Source organism: Colius striatus, chromosome 25 (assembly GCF_028858725.1).
Source record: "Colius striatus isolate bColStr4 chromosome 25, bColStr4.1.hap1, whole genome shotgun sequence".
In the NCBI taxonomy this organism is placed as follows: domain Eukaryota; kingdom Metazoa; phylum Chordata; class Aves; order Coliiformes; family Coliidae; genus Colius; species Colius striatus.
Window position 1 is genome coordinate 324,953 of NC_084783.1, and position 23,140 is coordinate 348,092.

Consider the following 23,140-nt stretch of genomic DNA (forward strand, 5'->3'; position numbering starts at 1 on the left):
TCAGAGTACTTCACTGGAGACAACCTCTACAGATGTTACCACAGCAGAACCCACCTCTACTCCGATGACAACATCCACTGCTACCACTGCAGGCATATCCAATCTAGAGACCACCACATCAGGCCCCACCACTTTGATGGAGACCTCCACAACGTTTCCATACACCACAACATCTGTATCAGTTTCTCTTTCTTCTCGAGGAGAAACATCTACCCTTCACACAAGTTCCACACTCCTCTCCACCACAGCAGAAATCTCCAGTACAGCTGCTGACGTGAGCACTGCAGGTACTTTGTCCCCAAGTGCAACTAAAGAGTCAAGAGACACATCACCTAGCCCTGGTTTTGTTACGAAAACTACATTATACTTTAAACCAGTCTCTGCCTTGAATGTCAGTACTTCCTCAAACACAGGTAAGCTTTGTACAGTGGAGTTTTATGAAATATTTTATTGGTATCTTTGCCTCATTTTCTTTCTGTAATTTCTTCATATTCATTACTTTCTTCATAATACATCCTTGGGTACACGTTCCTTTATATTGCTACTAAAAATTGCCGTCCTTTATATCTTTTAGTCATAATATTAGTCATAATATATTTAGTCATGATATATTCTGTGAAACTCTACTTTTGTTGCAAAGTTCATATTTTCTTGCCTCTGTATGAGGGGTATTGTGTCCTCACTCTTTTAGTCACTTTATCATTCCTTGAAGCCTCTGTTTTTTGCACTGCAGCCCACTTACTAAATACTGGAATTAGTGTACAATGCACGGCAGGATACTATGATGTGGCTTCATATTTAAATTCAGCTATGAACCTTGGTCACATCTGTAACTGAAAAGATTTAATGACACATTCATGCCAGTGATACATAAATACAGCTGCCAGGAGACCTCTGCCTGCATTTGTCACTCCCTGCACACCATGACTCTTGTACTTTGTCACGCCTTCGCTCTACTTCCTACAGCTCCCAGCCTTCCTCCAACCACCGCTGCAGCCCCTGAGCATTTCACCATCAACTTCACCATCACCAATCTCCCCTACAATTCCGACCTGGCCTCTCCTGACTCAGCCAAGTTCAGCTCAACACGCAGAGTCATGGACACCTTGGTAGGTGGCTCACAGCACAGCCCTGGGAGCTCCACACACCTGTGGGCATGAGGGAGACAGCCAGGGCTTGACCTTGGAACCTCTGTCCTTGGCAGCTAAACCGCCTTCTGAAGGACACCAGCATTGGCCCCACTTTCCTTGGATGTGAAACCACAGCCTTCAGGTATGGATCATGCCCGAGTCTCTGTTTCTACATGTCATGCTCTGAAGATGGGGCCTGTCCCACTGCTGCTGTCTTGCTGCCTCCATCCATCCTGTCCTGTTTAGGCAGGAACCACAGCTGAAGGCCCAAGGTCTGGGCTTGCAGCCACAGGGCACAGAGGAGGGTGCTCAGCACGGGGCTGTGTTTTCCAGGCCAGAAAGACAAGGAGCTGCCACGGGGGTGGATGCCATCTGCAGCTACAGCAAGGAGCCCTCGGGCCCAGCCCTGGACAGGGTGGGCCTTTACCACCAAGTGAGCAACAGGACCAGAGGCATCATGCAGCTGGGCCCCTACAGCCTGGACAACGGCAGCCTCTACGTCAACGGTGACCTATGCTCCTGCCTCTGCCTCCTCTGCTGTCCCTGGGCTGCCTTGCCCAGCCCTCGGCCGTCCCCAGCTCCAGCTCATGGCCTCTGTCTCTCTCCCTCTGCACAGGTTACAACGAGCAGCCCGTCCTGCCCAGTGAGTACCTTGAGCAGCGGCTGGGCTCGGGAGGCAGCAAGTGCCACACGGGGGGTTGTCGTGGGCTCTTGATCTGGCGGGTGGGGGCTGGGGCTGGTCATTGCCTGCAGAGACAGGGAGCCTGCCAGCCTTCCCCATCAGCCCCTGGCAGCCAGGAGAACGCTGCCTCTGTCACACACAGCCTGCCTCTTGCACCTTCTCACTCCCTCTCTCTGCTTCCTGCAGCTCCAACCCTGCCTGCAGCTCCAACCCTTCCTGCAGCTCCCAGCCTTCCTCCAACCACCGCTGCAGCCCTTGAGCATTTCACCATCAACTTCACCATCACCAATCTCCCCTACAATTCCGACCTGGCCTCTCCTGACTCAGCCAAGTTCAGCTCAACACGCAGAGTCATGGACACCTTGGTAGGTGGCTCACAGCACAGCCCTGGCCATGGCCCTGGGAGCTCCACACACCTGTGGGGATGAGGGAGACGGCCAGGGCGTGACCTTGGAACCTCTGTCCTTGGCAGCTCAACCGCCTTCTGAAGGACACCAGCATTGGCCCCACTTTCCTTGGATGTGAAACCACAGCCTTCAGGTATGGATCATGCCCGAGCCTCTGTTTCTACATGTCATGCTCTGAAGATGGGGCCTGTCCCACTGCTGCTCTCTTGCTGCCTCCATCCATCCTGTCCTGTTTAGGCAGGAACCACAGCTGAAGCCCCAAGGTCTGGGCTTGCAGCCACAGGGCACAGAGGAGGGTGCTGAGCACGGGGCTGTGTTTTCCAGGCCAGAGAGACAAGGAGCTGCCACGGGGGTGGACGCCGTCTGCAGCTACAGCAAGGAGCCCTCAGGCCCAGCCCTGGACAGGGTGGGCCTTTACCACCAAGTGAGCAACAGGACCAGAGGCATCATGCAGCTGGGCCCCTACAGCCTGGACAACGGCAGCCTCTACGTCAACGGTGACCTATGCTCCTGCCTCTGCCTCCTCTGCTGTCCCTGGGCTGCCTTGCCCAGCCCTCGGCCGTCCCCAGCTCCAGCTCATGGCCTCTGTCTCTCTCCCTCTCTGCACAGGTTACAACGAGCAGCCCGTCCTGCCCAGTGAGTACCTTGAGCAGCGGCTGGGCTCGGGAGGCAGCAAGTGCCACACGGGGGCTTGTCGTGGGCTCTTGATCTGGCGGGTGGGGGCTGGGGCTGGTCATTGCCTGCAGAGACAGGGAGCCTGCCAGCCTTCCCCATCAGCCCCTGGCAGCCAGGAGAACGCTGCCTCTGTCACACACAGCCTGCCTCTTGCACCTTCTCACTCCCTCTCTGCTTCCTGCAGCTCCAACCCTGCCTGCAGCTCCCAGCCTTCCTCCAACCACCGCTGCAGCCCCTGAGCATTTCACCATCAACTTCACCATCACCAATCTCCCCTACAATTCCGACCTGGCCTCTCCTGACTCAGCCAAGTTCAGCTCAACACGCAGAGTCATGGACACCTTGGTAGGTTGCCCAAATCATGCCATAAAACTGGCACAGGGGCCTCATCGACTTCTGGGAAGTAAAGTAAGGTAGAAGGTAGCCACAGCTTGACTGTGAGTCCTCTGTCCTTGGCAGCTCAACCGCCTTCTGAAGGACACCAGCATTGGCCCCACTTTCCTTGGATGTAAAACCACAGCCTTCAGGTATGGATCATGCCCAAGTCTCTGTTTGTACATGTCATGCTCTGAAGATGGGGCCTGTCCCACTGCTGCTCTCTTGCTGCCTCCATCCATCCTGTCCTGTTTAGGCAGGAACCACAGCTGAAGCCCCAAGGTCTGGGTTTGCAGCCACAGGGCACAGAGGAGGGTGCTGAGCACGGGGCTGTGTTTTCCAGGCCAGAGAGACAAGGAGCTGCCACGGGGGTGGACGCCGTCTGCAGCTACAGCAAGGAGCCCTCGAGCCCAGCCCTGGACAGGGTGGGCCTTTACCACCAAGTGAGCAACAGGACCAGAGGCATCATGCAGCTGGGCCCCTACAGCCTGGACAACGGCAGCCTCTACGTCAACGGTGACCTATGCTCCTGCCTCTGCCTCCTCTGCTGTCCCTGGGCTGCCTTGCCCAGCCCTCGGCCGTCCCCAGCTCCAGCTCATGGCCTCTGTCTCTCTCCCTCTGCACAGGTTACAACGAGCAGCCCGTCCTGCCCAGTGAGTACCTTGAGCAGCAGCTGGGCTCGGGAGGCAGCAAGTGCCACACGGGGGGCTTGTCGTGGGCTCTTGATCTGGCGGGTGGGGGCTGGGGCTGGTCATTGCCTGCCAGCCTTCCCCATCAGCCCCTGGCAGCCAGGAGAACGCTGCCTCTGTCACACACAGCCTGCCTCTTGCACCTTCTCACTCCCTCTCTCTGCTTCCTGCAGCTCCAACCCTTCCTGCAGCTCCAACCCTTCCTGCAGCTCCCAGCCTTCCTCCAACCACCGCTGCAGCCCCTGAGCATTTCACCATCAACTTCACCGTCACCAATCTCCCCTACAATTCTGACCTGGCCTCTCCTGACTCAGCCAAGTTCAGCTCAACACGCAGAGTCATGGACACCTTGGTAGGTGGCTCACAGCACAGCCCTGGCCATGGCCCTGGGAGCTCCACACACCTGTGGGGATGAGGGAGGCGGCCAGGGCTTAACCGTGGAACCTCTGTCCTTGGCAGCTCAACCGCCTTCTGAAGGACACCAGCATTGGCCCCACTTTCCTTGGATGTAAAACCACAGCCTTCAGGTAGAGGTTGCATGCGAGTCCCTTTGCCAGTGTCATGCTCAGTTGATGGGGCTCATCACTCTGCTTCTCTGTTGTCACTCAGACTAGAGAGGCAGGACCTTCACCCTTAAGGCTTCCTGCTTGAACATCTACTCTCTCATTCCTTTATGCCTTAAATTTTTGTTGCTTTCCTTCGTCAAGAACTTCTCCCTAATTCCCTCCTGACTCGACAGTTTCTCCCAAATGCTCTCCTGCCTTAGGGCTGAACTGGTGACTCCATCTTGGATCAACATTTTCTCTCTCATTCCCATCTGCCTGAAAACCTTCTCCCTGATGTCCTCCTGCCTCGGTTATCTGCCCTCTCTGCCTGACCTCTTCAATCACTGTACTGATGGTAGAAGCCCAAGACCACGCCACAGGGCACAGAGGAGGGTGCTGAGCACGGGGCTGTGTTTTCCAGGCCAGAGAGACAAGGAGCTGCCACGGGGGTGGACGCCGTCTGCAGCTACAGCAAGGAGCCCTCGAGCCCAGCCCTGGACAGGGTGGGCCTTTACCACCAAGTGAGCAACAGGACCAGAGGCATCATGCAGCTGGGCCCCTACAGCCTGGACAACGGCAGCCTCTACGTCAACGGTGACCTATGCTCCTGCCTCTGCCTCCTCTGCTGTCCCTGGGCTGCCTTGCCCAGCCCTCGGCCGTCCCCAGCTCCAGCTCATGGCCTCTGTCTCTCTCCCTCTGCACAGGTTACAACGAGCAGCCCGTCCTGCCCAGTGAGTACCTTGAGCAGCAGCTGGGCTCGGGAGGCAGCAAGTGCCACACGGGGGGCTTGTCGTGGGCTCTTGATCTGGCGGGTGGGGGCTGGGGCTGGTCATTGCCTGCCAGCCTTCCCCATCAGCCCCTGGCAGCCAGGAGAACGCTGCCTCTGTCACACACAGCCTGCCTCTTGCACCTTCTCACTCCCTCTCTCTGCTTCCTGCAGCTCCAACCCTTCCTGCAGCTCCAACCCTTCCTGCAGCTCCCAGCCTTCCTCCAACCACCGCTGCAGCCCCTGAGCATTTCACCATCAACTTCACCGTCACCAATCTCCCCTACAATTCTGACCTGGCCTCTCCTGACTCAGCCAAGTTCAGCTCAACACGCAGAGTCATGGACACCTTGGTAGGTGGCTCACAGCACAGCCCTGGCCATGGCCCTGGGAGCTCCACACACCTGTGGGGATGAGGGAGACGGCCAGGGCGTGACCTTGGAACCTCTGTCCTTGGCAGCTCAACCGCCTTCTGAAGGACACCAGCATTGGCCCCACTTTCCTTGGATGTAAAACCACAGCCTTCAGGTAGAGGTTGCATGCGAGTCCCTTTGCCAGTGTCATGCTCAGTTGATGGGGCTCATCACTCTGCTTCTCTGTTGTCACTCAGACTAGAGAGGCAGGACCTTCACCCTTAAGGCTTCCTGCTTGAACATCTACTCTCTCATTCCTTTATGCCTTAAATTTTTGTTGCTTTCCTTCGTCAAGAACTTCTCCCTAATTCCCTCCTGACTCGACAGTTTCTCCCAAATGCTCTCCTGCCTTAGGGCTGAACTGGTGACTCCATCTTGGATCAACATTTTCTCTCTCATTCCCATCTGCCTGAAAACCTTCTCCCTGATGTCCTCCTGCCTCGGTTATCTGCCCTCTCTGCCTGACCTCTTCAATCACTGTACTGATGGTAGAAGCCCAAGACCACGCCACAGGGCACAGAGGAGGGTGCTGAGCACGGGGCTGTGTTTTCCAGGCCAGAGAGACAAGGAGCTGCCACGGGGGTGGACGCCGTCTGCAGCTACAGCAAGGAGCCCTCGAGCCCAGCCCTGGACAGGGTGGGCCTTTACCACCAAGTGAGCAACAGGACCAGAGGCATCATGCAGCTGGGCCCCTACAGCCTGGACAACGGCAGCCTCTACGTCAACGGTGACCTATGCTCCTGCCTCTGCCTCCTCTGCTGTCCCTGGGCTGCCTTGCCCAGCCCTTGGCCATCCCCAGCTCCAGCTCATGGCCTCTGTCTCTTTCCCTCTCTGCACAGGTTACAACGAGCAGCCCGTCCTGCCCAGTGAGTACCTTGAGCAGCGGCTGGGCTCGGGAGGCAGCAAGTGCCACACGGGGGCTTGTCGTGGGCTCTTGATCTGGCGGGTGGGGGCTGGGGCTTGTCATTGCCTGCAGAGACAGGGAGCCTGCCAGCCTTCCCCATCAGCCCCTGGCAGCCAGGAGAACGCTGCCTCTGTCACACACAGCCTGCCTCTTGCACCTTCTCAATCCCTCTCTGCTTCCTGCAGCTCCAACCCTTCCTGCAGCTCCCAGCCTTCCTCCAACCACTGCTGCAGCCCCTGAGCATTTCACCATCAACTTCACCATCACCAATCTCCCCTACAATTCCGACCTGGCCTCTCCTGACTCAGCCAAGTTCAGCTCAACACGCAGAGTCATGGACACCTTGGTAGGTGGCTCACAGCACAGCCCTGGGAGCTCCACACACTTGTGGGGATGAGGGAGACAGCCAGGGCTTGACCCTGGAACCTCTGTCCTTGGCAGCTCAACCGCCTTCTGAAGGACACCAGCATTGGCCCCACTTTCCTTGGATGTGAAACCACAGCCTTCAGGTAGAGGTTGCATGCGAGTCTCTTTGCCAGTGTCACGCTCAGTTGATGGAGCCCATCACTCTGCTTCTCTGTTGCCACTGAGTATAGCGAGGCAGGACCTTCACCCTTAAGGCCCCCTGCTTTAACACCTACTCTCTCATGCCTTTATGCCTTAAATCTTTGTTGCTTTCCTTCGTCAAGAACTTCTCCCTAATTCCCTCCTGACTCGACAGTTTCTCCCAAATGCTCTCCTGCCTTAGGGCTGAACTGGTGACTCCATCTTGGATCAACATTTTCTCTCTCATTCCCATCTGCCTGAAAACCTTCTCCCTGATGTCCTCCTGCCTCGGTTATCTGCCCTCTCTGCCTGACCTCTTCAATCACTGTACTGATGGTAGAAGCCCAAGACCACGCCACAGGGCACAGAGGAGGGTGCTGAGCACGGGGCTGTGTTTTCCAGGCCAGAGAGACAAGGAGCTGCCACGGGGGTGGACGCCGTCTGCAGCTACAGCAAGGAGCCCTCGAGCCCAGCCCTGGACAGGGTGGGCCTTTACCACCAAGTGAGCAACAGGACCAGAGGCATCATGCAGCTGGGCCCCTACAGCCTGGACAACGGCAGCCTCTACGTCAACGGTGACCTATGCTCCTGCCTCTGCCTCCTCTGCTGTCCCTGGGCTGCCTTGCCCAGCCCTCGGCCGTCCCCAGCTCCAGCTCATGGCCTCTGTCTCTCTCCCTCTGCACAGGTTACAACGAGCAGCCCGTCCTGCCCAGTGAGTACCTTGAGCAGCAGCTGGGCTCGGGAGGCAGCAAGTGCCACACGGGGGGCTTGTCGTGGGCTCTTGATCTGGCGGGTGGGGGCTGGGGCTGGTCATTGCCTGCCAGCCTTCCCCATCAGCCCCTGGCAGCCAGGAGAACGCTGCCTCTGTCACACACAGCCTGCCTCTTGCACCTTCTCACTCCCTCTCTCTGCTTCCTGCAGCTCCAACCCTTCCTGCAGCTCCAACCCTTCCTGCAGCTCCCAGCCTTCCTCCAACCACCGCTGCAGCCCCTGAGCATTTCACCATCAACTTCACCGTCACCAATCTCCCCTACAATTCTGACCTGGCCTCTCCTGACTCAGCCAAGTTCAGCTCAACACGCAGAGTCATGGACACCTTGGTAGGTGGCTCACAGCACAGCCCTGGCCATGGCCCTGGGAGCTCCACACACCTGTGGGGATGAGGGAGGCGGCCAGGGCTTAACCGTGGAACCTCTGTCCTTGGCAGCTCAACCGCCTTCTGAAGGACACCAGCATTGGCCCCACTTTCCTTGGATGTAAAACCACAGCCTTCAGGTAGAGGTTGCATGCGAGTCCCTTTGCCAGTGTCATGCTCAGTTGATGGGGCTCATCACTCTGCTTCTCTGTTGTCACTCAGACTAGAGAGGCAGGACCTTCACCCTTAAGGCTTCCTGCTTGAACATCTACTCTCTCATTCCTTTATGCCTTAAATTTTTGTTGCTTTCCTTCGTCAAGAACTTCTCCCTAATTCCCTCCTGACTCGACAGTTTCTCCCAAATGCTCTCCTGCCTTAGGGCTGAACTGGTGACTCCATCTTGGATCAACATTTTCTCTCTCATTCCCATCTGCCTGAAAACCTTCTCCCTGATGTCCTCCTGCCTCGGTTATCTGCCCTCTCTGCCTGACCTCTTCAATCACTGTACTGATGGTAGAAGCCCAAGACCACGCCACAGGGCACAGAGGAGGGTGCTGAGCACGGGGCTGTGTTTTCCAGGCCAGAGAGACAAGGAGCTGCCACGGGGGTGGACGCCGTCTGCAGCTACAGCAAGGAGCCCTCGAGCCCAGCCCTGGACAGGGTGGGCCTTTACCACCAAGTGAGCAACAGGACCAGAGGCATCATGCAGCTGGGCCCCTACAGCCTGGACAACGGCAGCCTCTACGTCAACGGTGACCTATGCTCCTGCCTCTGCCTCCTCTGCTGTCCCTGGGCTGCCTTGCCCAGCCCTTGGCCATCCCCAGCTCCAGCTCATGGCCTCTGTCTCTTTCCCTCTCTGCACAGGTTACAACGAGCAGCCCGTCCTGCCCAGTGAGTACCTTGAGCAGCGGCTGGGCTCGGGAGGCAGCAAGTGCCACACGGGGGCTTGTCGTGGGCTCTTGATCTGGCGGGTGGGGGCTGGGGCTTGTCATTGCCTGCAGAGACAGGGAGCCTGCCAGCCTTCCCCATCAGCCCCTGGCAGCCAGGAGAACGCTGCCTCTGTCACACACAGCCTGCCTCTTGCACCTTCTCAATCCCTCTCTGCTTCCTGCAGCTCCAACCCTTCCTGCAGCTCCCAGCCTTCCTCCAACCACTGCTGCAGCCCCTGAGCATTTCACCATCAACTTCACCATCACCAATCTCCCCTACAATTCCGACCTGGCCTCTCCTGACTCAGCCAAGTTCAGCTCAACACGCAGAGTCATGGACACCTTGGTAGGTGGCTCACAGCACAGCCCTGGGAGCTCCACACACTTGTGGGGATGAGGGAGACAGCCAGGGCTTGACCCTGGAACCTCTGTCCTTGGCAGCTCAACCGCCTTCTGAAGGACACCAGCATTGGCCCCACTTTCCTTGGATGTGAAACCACAGCCTTCAGGTAGAGGTTGCATGCGAGTCTCTTTGCCAGTGTCACGCTCAGTTGATGGAGCCCATCACTCTGCTTCTCTGTTGCCACTGAGTATAGCGAGGCAGGACCTTCACCCTTAAGGCCCCCTGCTTTAACACCTACTCTCTCATGCCTTTATGCCTTAAATCTTTGTTGCTTTCCTTCGTCAAGAACTTCTCCCTAATTCCCTCCTGACTCGACAGTTTCTCCCAAATGCTCTCCTGCCTTAGGGCTGAACTGGTGACTCCATCTTGGATCAACATTTTCTCTCTCATTCCCATCTGCCTGAAAACCTTCTCCCTGATGTCCTCCTGCCTCGGTTATCTGCCCTCTCTGCCTGACCTCTTCAATCACTGTACTGATGGTAGAAGCCCAAGACCACGCCACAGGGCACAGAGGAGGGTGCTGAGCACGGGGCTGTGTTTTCCAGGCCAGAGAGACAAGGAGCTGCCACGGGGGTGGACGCCGTCTGCAGCTACAGCAAGGAGCCCTCGGGCCCTGCCCTGGACAGGGTGGGCCTTTACCACCAAGTGAGCAACAGGACCAGAGGCATCATGCAGCTGGGCCCCTACAGCCTGGACAACGGCAGCCTCTACGTCAACGGTGACCTATGCTCCTGCCTCTGCCTCCTCTGCTGTCCCTGGGCTGCCTTGCCCAGCCCTCGGCCGTCCCCAGCTCCAGCTCATGGCCTCTGTCTCTCTCCCTCTGCACAGGTTACAACGAGCAGCCCGTCCTGCCCAGTGAGTACCTTGAGCAGCGGCTGGGCTCGGGAGGCAGCAAGTGCCACACGGGGGCTTGTCGTGGGCTCTTGATCTGGCGAGTGGGGCTGGGGCTGGTCATTGCCTGCAGAGACAGGGAGCCTGCCAGCCTTCCCCATCAGCCCCTGGCAGCCAGGAGAACGCTGCCTCTGTCACACACAGCCTGCCTCTTGCACCTTCTCACTCCCCTCTGCTTCCTGCAGCTCCAACCCTGCCTGCAGCTCCCAGCCTTCCTCCAACCACTGCTGCAGCCCCTGAGCATTTCACCATCAACTTCACCATCACCAATCTCCCCTACAATTCCGACCTGGCCTCTCCTAACTCAGCCAAGTTCAGCTCAACACGCAGAGTCATGGACACCTTGGTAGGTGGCTCACAGCACAGCCCTGGCCATGGCCCTGGGAGCTCCACACACCTGTGGGGATGAGGGAGACGGCCAGGGCGTGACCTTGGAACCTCTGTCCTTGGCAGCTCAACCGCCTTCTGAAGGACACCAGCATTGGCCCCACTTTCCTTGGATGTGAAACCACAGCCTTCAGGTAGAGGTTGCATGCGAGCCTCTTTGCCAGTGTCACGCTCAGATGATGGGGCCCATCACTCTGCTTCTCTGTTGCCACTGAGAATAGCGAGGCAGGACCTTCACCATTAAGGCCTCCTGCTTGAACATCTACTCTCATTCCTTTATGCCTTAAATCTTTGTTGCTTTCCTTCGTCAAGAACTTCTCCCTAATTCCCTCCTGACTCGACAATTTCTCCCAAATGCTCTCCTGCCTTAGGGCTGAACTGGTGACTCCATCTTGGATCAACATTTTCTCTCTCATTCCCATCTGCCTGAAAACCTTCTCCCTGATGTGCTCCTGCCTCAGTGTCTCCCCTCTCTGCCTGACCTCTTGCATCACTGTGCTGATGGCAGAAGCCCAAGACCACGCCACAGGGCACAGAGGAGGGTGCTGAGCACGGGGCTGTGTTTTCCAGGCCAGAGAGACAAGGAGCTGCCACGGGGGTGGACGCCGTCTGCAGCTACAGCAAGGAGCCCTCAGGCCCAGCCCTGGACAGGGTGGGCCTTTACCACCAAGTGAGCAACAGGACCAGAGGCATCATGCAGCTGGGCCCCTACAGCCTGGACAACGGCAGCCTCTACGTCAACGGTGACCTATGCTCCTGCCTCTGCCTCCTCTGCTGTCCCTGGGCTGCCTTGCCCAGCCCTCGGCCGTCCCCAGCTCCAGCTCATGGCCTCTGTCTCTCTCCCTCTGCACAGGTTACAACGAGCAGCCCGTCCTGCCCAGTGAGTACCTTGAGCAGCGGCTGGGCTCGGGAGGCAGCAAGTGCCACACGGGGGCTTGTCGTGGGCTCTTGATCTGGCGAGTGGGGGCTGGGGCTGGTCATTGCCTGCAGAGACAGGGAGCCTGCCAGCCTTCCCCATCAGCCCCTGGCAGCCAGGAGAACGCTGCCTCTGTCACACACAGCCTGCCTCTTGCACCTTTTCACTCCCTCTCTGCTTCCTGCAGCTCCAACCCTTCCTGCAGCTCCCAGCCTTCCTCCAACCACCGCTGCAGCCCCTGAGCATTTCACCATCAACTTCACCATCACCAATCTCCCCTACAATTCCGACCTGGCCTCTCCTGACTCAGCCAAGTTCAGCTCAACACGCAGAGTCATGGACACCTTGGTAGGTGGCTCACAGCACAGCCCTGGCCATGGCCCTGGGAGCTCCACACACCTGTGGGGATGAGGGAGACGGCCAGGGCGTGACCTTGGAACCTCTGTCCTTGGCAGCTCAACCGCCTTCTGAAGGACACCAGCATTGGCCCCACTTTCCTTGGATGTGAAACCACAGCCTTCAGGTAGAGGTTGCATGCGAGTCCCTTTGCCAGTGTCACGCTCAGATGATGGGGCCCATCACTCTGCTTCTCTGTTGCCACTGAGAATACCGAGGCAGGACCTTCACCCTTAAGGCCTCCTGCTTGAACATCTACTCTCTCATGCCTTTATGCCTTAAATCTTTGGTGCTCCTGCCTCGGTTATCTGCCCTCCCTGCCTGACCTTTTGCATCACTGTGCTGATGGCAGAAGCCCAAGACCACGCCACAGGGCACAGAGGAGGGTGCTGAGCACGGGGCTGTGTTTTCCAGGCCAGAGAGACAAGGAGCTGCCACGGGGGTGGACGCCGTCTGCAGCTACAGCAAGGAGCCCTCGGGCCCAGCCCTGGACAGGGTGGGCCTTTACCACCAAGTGAGCAACAGGACCAGAGGCATCATGCAGCTGGGCCCCTACAGCCTGGACAACGGCAGCCTCTACGTCAACGGTGACCTATGCTCCTGCCTCTGCCTCCTCTGCTGTCCCTGGGCTGCCTTGCCCAGCCCTCGGCCGTCCCCAGCTCCAGCTCATGGCCTCTGTCTCTCTCCCTCTGCACAGGTTACAACGAGCAGCCCGTCCTGCCCAGTGAGTACCTTGAGCAGCAGCTGGGCTCGGGAGGCAGCAAGTGCCACACAGGGGCTTGTCGTGGGCTCTTGATCATGCAGGGGGGGCTGGGGCTGGTCATTGCCTGCAGAGACAGGGAGCCTGCCAGCCTTCCCCATCAGCCCCTGCAGCCAGGAGAACATTGCCTTCGACAACCAAATTCCCCACACCATGGCTCTTACACCTTGTCACTGTACTTCTGCCTGCAGCTCCCAGCCTTCCTCCAACCACCGCTGCAGCCCCTGAGCATTTCACCATCAACTTCACCATCAACAATCTCCCCTACAATTCCGACCTGGCCTCTCCTGACTCAGCCAAGTTCAGCTCAACACGCAGAGTCATGGACACCTTGGTAGGTTGCCCAAATCACAGCCATAATACTGGCACAGGGGCCTCATCGACTTCTGGGAAGTAAAATAAGGTAGCCACAGCTTGACTGTGAGTCCTCTCTCCTTGGCAGCTCAACCGCTTTCTGAAGGACACCAGCATTGGCCCCACTTTCCTTGGATGTGAAACCACAGCCTTCAGGTATGGATCATGCCAGATTCTCTCTTTGTACATGTCATGCTCTGAAGATGGGGCCTGTCCCACTGCTGCTCTCTTGCTGCCTCCATCCATCCTGTCCTGTTTAGGCAGGAACCACAGCTGAAGCCCCAAGGTCTGGCCTTGCAGCCACAGGGCACAGAGGAGGGTGCTGAGCACGGGGCTGTGTTTTCCAGGCCAGAGAGACAAGGAGCTGCCACGGGGGTGGATGCCATCTGCAGCTACAGCAAGGAGCCCTCGAGCCCAGCCCTGGACAGGGTGGGCCTTTACCACCAAGTGAGCAACAGGACCAGAGGCATCATGCAGCTGGGCCCCTACAGCCTGGACAACGGCAGCCTCTACATCAACGGTGATCACTTGTTTTCTGCATCATTTTTTTTCATCTGTTTTATGCACTGGTGTGTAATTCTATTTTCCCCTCTATATTTCAACAGCTAGAGAGGAAAAAATATCTTCCTGGGGAATACTTTATTTGTCAGACTTCTGTTACAGTTTCTAAGCTTTTACCTTTTTCTGCATTACTTTTTGTTTGATTTTTTTCCCTATTTATATATTTACAATAATCAATGTGTGTTCCCTTTTCAGAGTACAATGAAGCAGGCCTTTTTGCAGGTAAATATATGGCATTTTATACAATTGAAACAGAAACCTCTAACAGCATCAGGAAATATCAGTATCTTGCCCTCACTAATATTTACCCTTTTTTACTGCTATAAATTAAACATAATAGATGTGTGCTTTGGTTTTTTGAGCACCTTACTCCTTGAATGTAGAAACAAGATTAAATCAATGAAGACCAATTTGTCATCTACTTTTACTTGGGTTTGCTTCCAGGTACAACCCTGTCTCCAGCTACTGGGAAGTTCACTGTCAATTTCACCATAACTAATCTCCGCTACTCTAGTACTCTTAGACATCCATATTCTGCCAAGTTTATTGCTACAACAAGAGTCCTGACTGTCCTGGTTGGTGTAACATATTCCTATCTATTTTTTCTTTGGGGTGTTGTGCTCACTTAAGTTTGGCTAACATGTAAAACACGTTCTGTTTCAGCTCGATCGGCTGTTCAAAACGAGTAGCATTGATCCTGTGTATACAGGCTGCCAAACTATGTCTTTCAGGTAAGCATCATTACTCAGCTTCAACTATCTTGCCAATCAGTATGTTTCATGAGTTCTGGCACAGAGCAGGGTATTTATCCTCATTTCCCTAGGCCTACACAGAAACCTGAAGAGACTGGAGTAGATGCTGTGTGTACGTACAGGAGAGATCCTGCTGCTTCCCAGTTTGATCGAGCAACTCTTTACCATGAAGTGAGCAACAAGACAAATGGCATCACCAGGTTAGGAATCTACAGCCTGGACCAGGAAAGCTTGTATATCAATGGTAAGTGTTGATTTCCATGTGGATGTGGGGATAGTTGTTGGTTAATAGTCTCTGTCTAGTCATTACTGTACTTGAACTCCCAGCGTGCAGATGAAACGTGCATTTGCAACCTGTGTGTTAGATAATTCACAAAGCTCCATCACCTGCCCAAATTCTCCTCAAACAGGCACCATTTACCATTTGCATTGCCCATTGCAGCTTTCAGAAACTGTTTTAAATAACATGATCAATGATTGAAATATGCAAAATTGCACATTAAAGATTTAAAGAAGGAAAGGCAACTAATTTCAGTGTATTCGGAACATTCCTCCTCTATTTATAATGGAGCTTTCTCCAGAATGAAGCCTCTCTGCACTATCATAAACAGTTCAGGTGCTGAGAAACAGCAGAACCTTTGTCCTTCAGTAGCTCTGTTCACCTATACAAAATCTACTTCAATTGCTGCCTCTCATTAGTAGCATAATTCGTTACTTTTGTTCTTTCTAGATTACCATGAAGCTCGTCTCTTGCCTTGTAAGTATTTCAGTTAAAAATCCCTGATGTCCTAAGTGTCGATATACACAACAGAGATGCATGGCTAGTGAGCATAAAATGGGATCTGGAGTTACCCTCAGCCCCCCATCTAAGTGGTCAGGAACTTGTTTACAACCTGCTCAGCTATAACTGGCCTTCTGTAGGAGTCTGGACGAGCTGGAGAGCCTTCACCTGCTCCACAGCTGTATGCTCTGTGCTGTTGCTGGCATCACCATTCCACACTGAGCTGTTCAATATAGTGCCCTTCAATTCCAGCTTCTTTATCCCTGGCTTTTGCCAATTCATGAGTACTTCTTTGCTTGTTGTAACAAACTTTGTTCTTTCCTTGCAGCAGCATCTCCAGCTCCTCCTCTTGCAAGAGAGGGGCATTTTACAGTGAACTTCACTGTGACCAATCTCCTCTACAAAGCAGCATTAGGAAATCCCAACTCTAGACAGTTCATTGCTACAAATAAAACTCTGACATACTTGGTGAGTGTCAGTCAGGTCCCTCCTGTGGCTGTGTTCTTGTTGGGTTTCTTTAATTTATTTACTATGAATTATCAACTGGCTTTTTTTCCTGGCAGCTTGACCGTGTGCTGAGGAACAGCAGCATTAGCCCTGTGTTCACTGGCTGTACAGTGGTGGCACTAAGGTAGGAACAACCTGGAAGTGTTGTAGAGGACAAGGGCAACTCAACTTTTGGCTGACAATAGGCTTATGCAGGAACCTTTCTTTTGCATATAATTGCTTCCTGATATTGTCCCCTTGTAGCCTGGTAGAGACTGTTAACTTCTGGAGAGTGCTGTGTAGAATTACACCTCATTTTATGGGATGGGGTGGTTGGTACATAATTTCTGCTGCTTATCCTTGTCTTACTTTCACATCAATTTCAAACTAAAGAGGGTCCTCTGGCTGATTTTAAATACATTTCAGTTAGACTTTGAATGCTGTTCCACTGGTTTAAAACCACATAATGCTAAATTCCCACCATTTAAGGGCATTCATTCATTCAATAACATTGTTTGCAGTGTTTTAAGGGGAAATCAAATTCCATGGTAGTGTGCAAGGAAATGCAAACAGATGTATTTGAGTGTCATTCTGGCCTTGTAAACACATGTGTTTACTTACTGTCCAGGCCTGGGAAGAACAGAGAGGGTACAGCCATGGATGCAGTCTGCAAATACAGAGCCAATGCTGCCTTCACTGAATTCGACAGAGCCAAGGTTTACCGTGAGCTCAGCAGGATGACAGCTCACTGCACTGAGCTTGGGCCCTACAGGCTGCACACACCAAGTGTTTATGTCAGTGGTAAGTGGCTGAGATGATGGCAGGAGGAAATCCTCCCCTGACTCCTGGTTTGGTATTGGAAGGAATTTACTTGCTAGCTCTTGGGCTATTTGGGATCAGCTCTCCTGGCCACCTTCTCTCCCACCTTTCCTCCTTGTGCACACCCCCAGCCCACTCACTGCAGGACAGGGTGAGAAGCAGAACGGCCCTGATGCTGTGCAGCCCTGCTCAGCAATGCCCAGACACCCCTGTGCTCTCAACCTTCTCTTCAGCAAACCCCAAACACAGCCCCAAAGCAGCTACTGGGGAGAAAATGAACTCTACCCCAGCTGAAACCAGGACACTTAAGTAGCTTAGTGAAATGCAACATGTCACATTGTCATACACCATAGTTAATTCTCCAGAAAATGTAAGGATGGACCTCTCAAGGTGCACTATGGAATGTGTTCACCTGCAGAGGAATGGCACTAGAACTGGATGCTACTGCACAAGAGTCATGCTTAAAATGTCAATGTACAACTTAAATTGGATTTAAGGAATGAGTAAATTCCCTCTCAACATCTCTGGGGAAGAGAGAATTCCGTGCACTGCTCTGTAAGAACAGCAGCAGCTTGCCAACAGCATACAGCAGTATGAATGTGCCCAGACAGTTACCAGATCAGTCTCTCCTGACAAAAAGGACCTCAGGACAAAAGAAATATTCAAGTTCTGTATTCCCCTGTGTGCTGGATCTTCCACATTGTGAGCCAGTCTCTCAAACATTGTCCTTTTTCTTACCCTTGCAGGTTACAACGAACCACAGCCTGGACTATGTAAGTACTTTGAAACAGCAATTTAAAAGGGCAAGAAAATTTTGCTCATTAGCAACAAATAGCCAAAAAAGAAGGTTGGACTAACTAGCCAAAACCACTACTAGACTTCTGAAACAGTGTTAAGAAAACCTGGGAGCCTGTTAAGGGGCTGCAGCTGCTACAATCCTGAGCTAGAACATCTGGGAATTTTTCTGGGTGTTTCCTCTAGGGATGATGATGATCATAAATTGTATCTCGAAACAACAGTTTGCCTTTCTTCTTACAGTTGTTGGCCCAACAACTCTGCCACCAGCAGTAAGGAGCTTCACACTGAATTTCACTATAACCAACCTCCAGTTCACTGCAGATCTGACCATGCCAAACTCCAAAAAATTCAAGTCCACAGCAAGAGTCATGTACCATTATGTGAGTCTGGCAACGTGCTGCCCTGCTTGGGCACAGTTCTTCCAGCATCTCTAAACTTTTACCTTTGTCATGACATTTTACTTTAATGTTAATTGTTACTAAATCCCTAGGTTGACTCTTTACTCCAAAGAAGCAGCATTGGCTCTGCTTACACTGGCTGCAAAGTGACAGCGTTCAGGTAAGAGCTGTGTCTGGGAAATGTCTGCATCACTGGCTTCTTAAGAAGTTACTTCCCATTTCTCAGCACATCTCTGATGGCTTTTCTTACATTCATCTTTCACCATAGACCAAAAGTTAAGATGGGCTTCTCAGTAATGGCTAAAACATCCTAAAACAACACTCCTTTTCCTAGGTCAAAGAAGGACAGGCATCACACAGGAGTAGATGCCATCTGCAGCTATAGAGATGAGCCTTCAGACCCCAAGTTCAACAGAGTGGTAGTTTACCATGAGCTGAGCAACATGACAAAAGGCATCACCAAGCTGGGACACTACAGCCTGAACAGCCAGAGCCTCTACATTGATGGTAACGAGACCTCCTCAAGGCATTATTCCTTCTGTTGACACAGACTTCTTTTGAAGTGAGAATGAAGAGGACTAAACACACCTCTTCATTACATAGAACACAAAAGTAGAAGGCAAAAAACCTGTCAGAGTCACTAAATTAAAACAGCCATGAATTAGTGCCCATGACCTGAATCTTTTGTAACCACAGACCCCACGTTTAGTCCTGCTGAGGCGTTTGTGCAATGCTGCCCTAATAATTATCCATTTGCTTTCCAGGTTACAATGAAGCTCAGAGTCTGCCATGTAAGTAGATTTTAAAACAGATTCACGTTGAAGCTACTCAAAGACACTTTTGCCCCGATTTGGCAACGTTCATAGGTTTTCCTGCTCTAAATGTAAAGAAAAACAATGACAGTACCATGTCTTACGAAGATCCTGTTCTTATTTTACCTATGCAGTCTTTGTTCTTCCTTACAGTGAAGCCAACCACCACCCAAAGCCCAGGACCACTGATGCAGCAATTCACACTCAACTTCACAATCACCAACCTCAAGTTCACACCAGACCTAGGGACACCAAATTCAGCTAAATTCAATTCCACTGGGAAAATCATGCGGCATTATGTAAGCCAAAGGCCCTTTGCTTTGCTCTGAAATCACCCAGTATCTGATTCTCTATACTCACAAAGACCTTTCCTTGTCAGGTCAACCCCTTGCTTCAGAAGAGCAGCATTGGCCCCTATTTCACTGGCTGCAGAGTAAGGAGATTCAGGTGAGCTCTGCAGCTGAGAGGTTAACTTTGATAACAAATGGGATTTCCTTGTGTTTGACTGACACCTTAACAACAGTTCTTCTGCTTTGTCAAGACTTTTAGATGCTGCTTGTGTTACAAAGCCTTTTTCTTTGTAATACCATATCTCAGTTCATCTGAGAACTCTGGAAAGATTTTAAGAGTTTGGGGGATTTTTTAATCACACCAGAGAAAAAAAGAACCACCAGGTTTTGAATAACAGAAGCTTCATGGTATTCAACTCCTCAGGTCAATGAGGAACAGGGCCAACACAGGAGTAGACATCATCTGCAGCTATGGAAATGGCTCCCAAGTGCCCAAGCTTGACCAAGCCAAGGTTTACCAAGAACTGAGTAGTATGACAAATGGCATCACCAAATTAGGAATCTATAACCTGGACAACCAGAGCCTCTATGTCAATGGTAAGTGCTGGATTTTCTCATTCCTCCAGGCCTTTAGAGCACTTTGGGACCACCTCAAGTTCCCCTGGAGCTGACCCCATAACTTCTGTGCATCAGATGAAGTGGATTCTTCCAGGAATGTTTTCATATAGATATTTTTGGAGACTTTGATTTCTACATGACATTGAAGAGTGACTTACTGTTAGTCCTGACCTCAGTCACTCACCTGCATGTGAACTTTTCACCTGATCTCCATCCTACCTGTATTTAATTCAAACAGTGGCACATACATCTCCTTATTGTAGTCTTTCCTATTAGAAGAGCACCTTACTCTGCTTAAGCCATAATAGGTTAATAGATTTCATGCTCTCAGGGGCTGGTTCTGATGATTCATTCCCAAGTCATCCATTTAATCATCTCCTCTTCCATTATCTTAAGTGAACAGTTTTCTTACCTAATGTTTCTTTTTCGTTTCCACTCCAGGTTACAACAAACCACTTGAGAAACCATGTAAGTATTTTGGCAGATCCATTCCAGGGAAAGCTGTCAAAGGAGTGGTGCACTCGGGAAATAAGAGGGGAAGAGATTCTTCAGAGGAACTTTGAAGTGTCCTCGGATCGTGAATGTCTTTGAAAGTAAAGACAGCTTTTTGAATAGTAAGATCATAACCCTCCTGCCTTTTGATTATAGCTCTGAGCATGACTACTGCACCAAGCCCAACAACCAGGCATTTCACACTGAATTTCACCTTGACCAACCTCCAGTACACTGCAGATCTGGAGTCACCAAGCTCTCGGAAATTCATTTCCACAGTGAAGGTTATGAACCATTACGTAAGTCTGGCTCTGGTTCTGCCCAGTTGATGTTGTGGTGATGATCTTAATCTGCCTGCACTAAACTCAGTTGTTCTCAGTTGTACCTATTTTGGTTTTGACAGATTGACCCTCTTTTCAAAAGAAGCAGCATAGGCTCTGTCTACACGGGGTGTAAAGAGATGAGGTTTAGGTAAGATTCCATTTCATTATCTGCACTTACTATCAGAGTTGTTCTGATGCCAGAAAACAGAAGCCAGTGACACCTCCCCACCTCTCCTTGCCTGTCCATGATTTTCTTGCTTCAAAAAGTCATTTTAGTACCTCAATGTCATTACCACAATTGCTGAGAATCTGTTGAAGGACGTGGGAGCCCAGTTGACAGGTTTCAGTGCCTGTCATTGCTAGTCAATACAAATTACACAGGGGTTTCTCCAAGCATCAGAGGTGTCCTAAATGTCTGACATTTTTACTTAGGTCTGGGAGAGAGAGGCATTACACAGGCATAGATGCTGTCTGCAGCTACAAGAACAACGTCAGCCTGGCCAGATTTGACAGAGAAAAGGTTTATCGTGAGCTGAGTGCCATGACAAATGGTGTCACCAAACTAGGGCACTACAGCCTGGAGAAGAACAGCCTGTATGTCAATGGTAAGCATCCATGAGCAGTGCCAAGGTATGCTTTTGGGTTCACTTGGAGATCACTCCTCATTCTTCCACTCCACTGAGGTCTGAACACTTGTGACCTTCCCCTTTGGTTTATGGTATTCTGTAGGTTTTGATACTATGACAAAACCAATCCAGAAGGATATTGCCATTGTAGAACCATTTCCATCCCTTAAATCATAGACATTCCTGGACTATTTCATTGTTACAATATATGATCTAAACAGGGACATACTGCTGTTGCTGTTGTGGATTGGGTAGATCTGATGGAAAAACCAATGCACTCTACTTTTATTTCATTACTCAGGTTTCCCCCTCACAGACACAGCTGTTGCCAGAAAGCCTGTCTGGAGTGAAGCTCCAGCCAAACTGGGCTACAGATTGAGCTTTAGAATAATCAATGAAAATCTAACTAACCCAGACTCTCAGTCTCCAGAATACAAAGCAGCAGTGGAAAGCATCAGCAACAAGGTAAGTAGGTGCAGCTCACATACCATCACTCAGGATCACTCAGCATTTCAGTCCCACCTCTTGCAGTGTATACAAATTTGTGCCAGCCCAGAGGTCAGCACATACAGAATCCATTGCCAAGAATCCAACACCTTCTCTTCAGCATCAATCCACAACATGTCAACCTGACAAAGCACCCATTTGGTAGCTTTTGCTTCATTAGATAAGGGCATAACATGCCAGACTTTGAGTTCTGAGCTTGCACTGTCTGTGAAACGTGGATCAAGGTGACAGCTGTCAGTCAGCAGGTTGTGCTGTTTATCCCTGGCAGTGTGCTCAGGCAGGACAGCCAAGCTGCAAGTCAGACTCTATCAACAGAAGGCATATTCTGACGTAAAATCAACTCCCATGAAATCCAACTAGCAAAAAAATCTGCTGTTTGTCCAGAGTCAGAGGCCCTCCTGCACCTTCCACGGGGCTCAGAGGTTGCTAATACCTAACACAATATTGTTATTTCAGATAAATCAGCTGTACCATGAGAGCAACCTGCGAGAGCAGTTCCTGAACTGCAGCATCACAAGCCTGAGGTCTGTGATACAACCTGATTTTGCTTGCAAGGTTTCCACAACACCCTGGCACCATTCCCCAACAGCCAAGTGCTACTGTCCTCTGCAGAATTCCTCCCCTCTGTTTTCCTGTTGGAAGTGGTTTGGTTTATGCCTTAAGTCATTTCTAGGCTTCTCAGAATTCCCCAGTTGGAATTTTCCTGCTTGGTATTGACTGACATTATTCTGTGTCTCAGCTGGGATTTCTGTAAGGCACCTTCAGGTGTCTGAATACCCCAAAAATCACTGGTTGTCATCCTCCTAATGAGAGCTGATGGTCACCCTGCAATGTCTGCACTAATCCTCTTGATTTGGACTCCACTAGGCTGTAAGTCTTCAAGTCTAGCTGCAGTGTCCTACTGTGCTTGGAAAGAGGCTTGGACAAGGGACTCTTTCATTGTATGCATGCAGTGTAGTTTCAGTTTGCACAGAGAAGAGGTAGTGGTATTCCATTTGCTGTCCCTGTCCAAAGGAGAAACCCAAACCAGCCTGCTCCTCGTCTCCCAGTAGCACCACATTAGCTTGAAACATTTAACACTCAGAACAGCAGGAATCCTCCAGTAAATCCTTTCCCATGTGAAGAAGTTTTATGACCTTCAGCCTGTTTATCTCAGACCTTCTGTTTCTCTGTCCACAGGTCTGGATCCATAGTGGTCGACTGCAACTGCTTCTTCCAGCCAAAGCCCAACATCAACAGGGCTGTGGTTGAAAGGGCTTTTCAGGATGGGACTTGGAGTGCCACAGGGCTGTGGCTGGGAGGCAGTTACCAGCTGCACAGATTCTCAGTAGACAGTACGTAGAGCTCAAATCACAAGTGGCCCAGATTCCACCCACATCAACCCACTTTGCCATGGCTTACTCAGAACTCCTCATCTTCTGGTCTAGCAGGGGAGATGTGTGTAGAAAGAAATCTGTTACCAAGTTGAATCACTGAGCTCAGGTCAGAGTTGGGCCAGTACATTGCCATATTCATCCTAGCTCAGTGTAGCCCTTTAGTCCTCACTGGCTTTAGGTGTTAATAGTAAATAATAA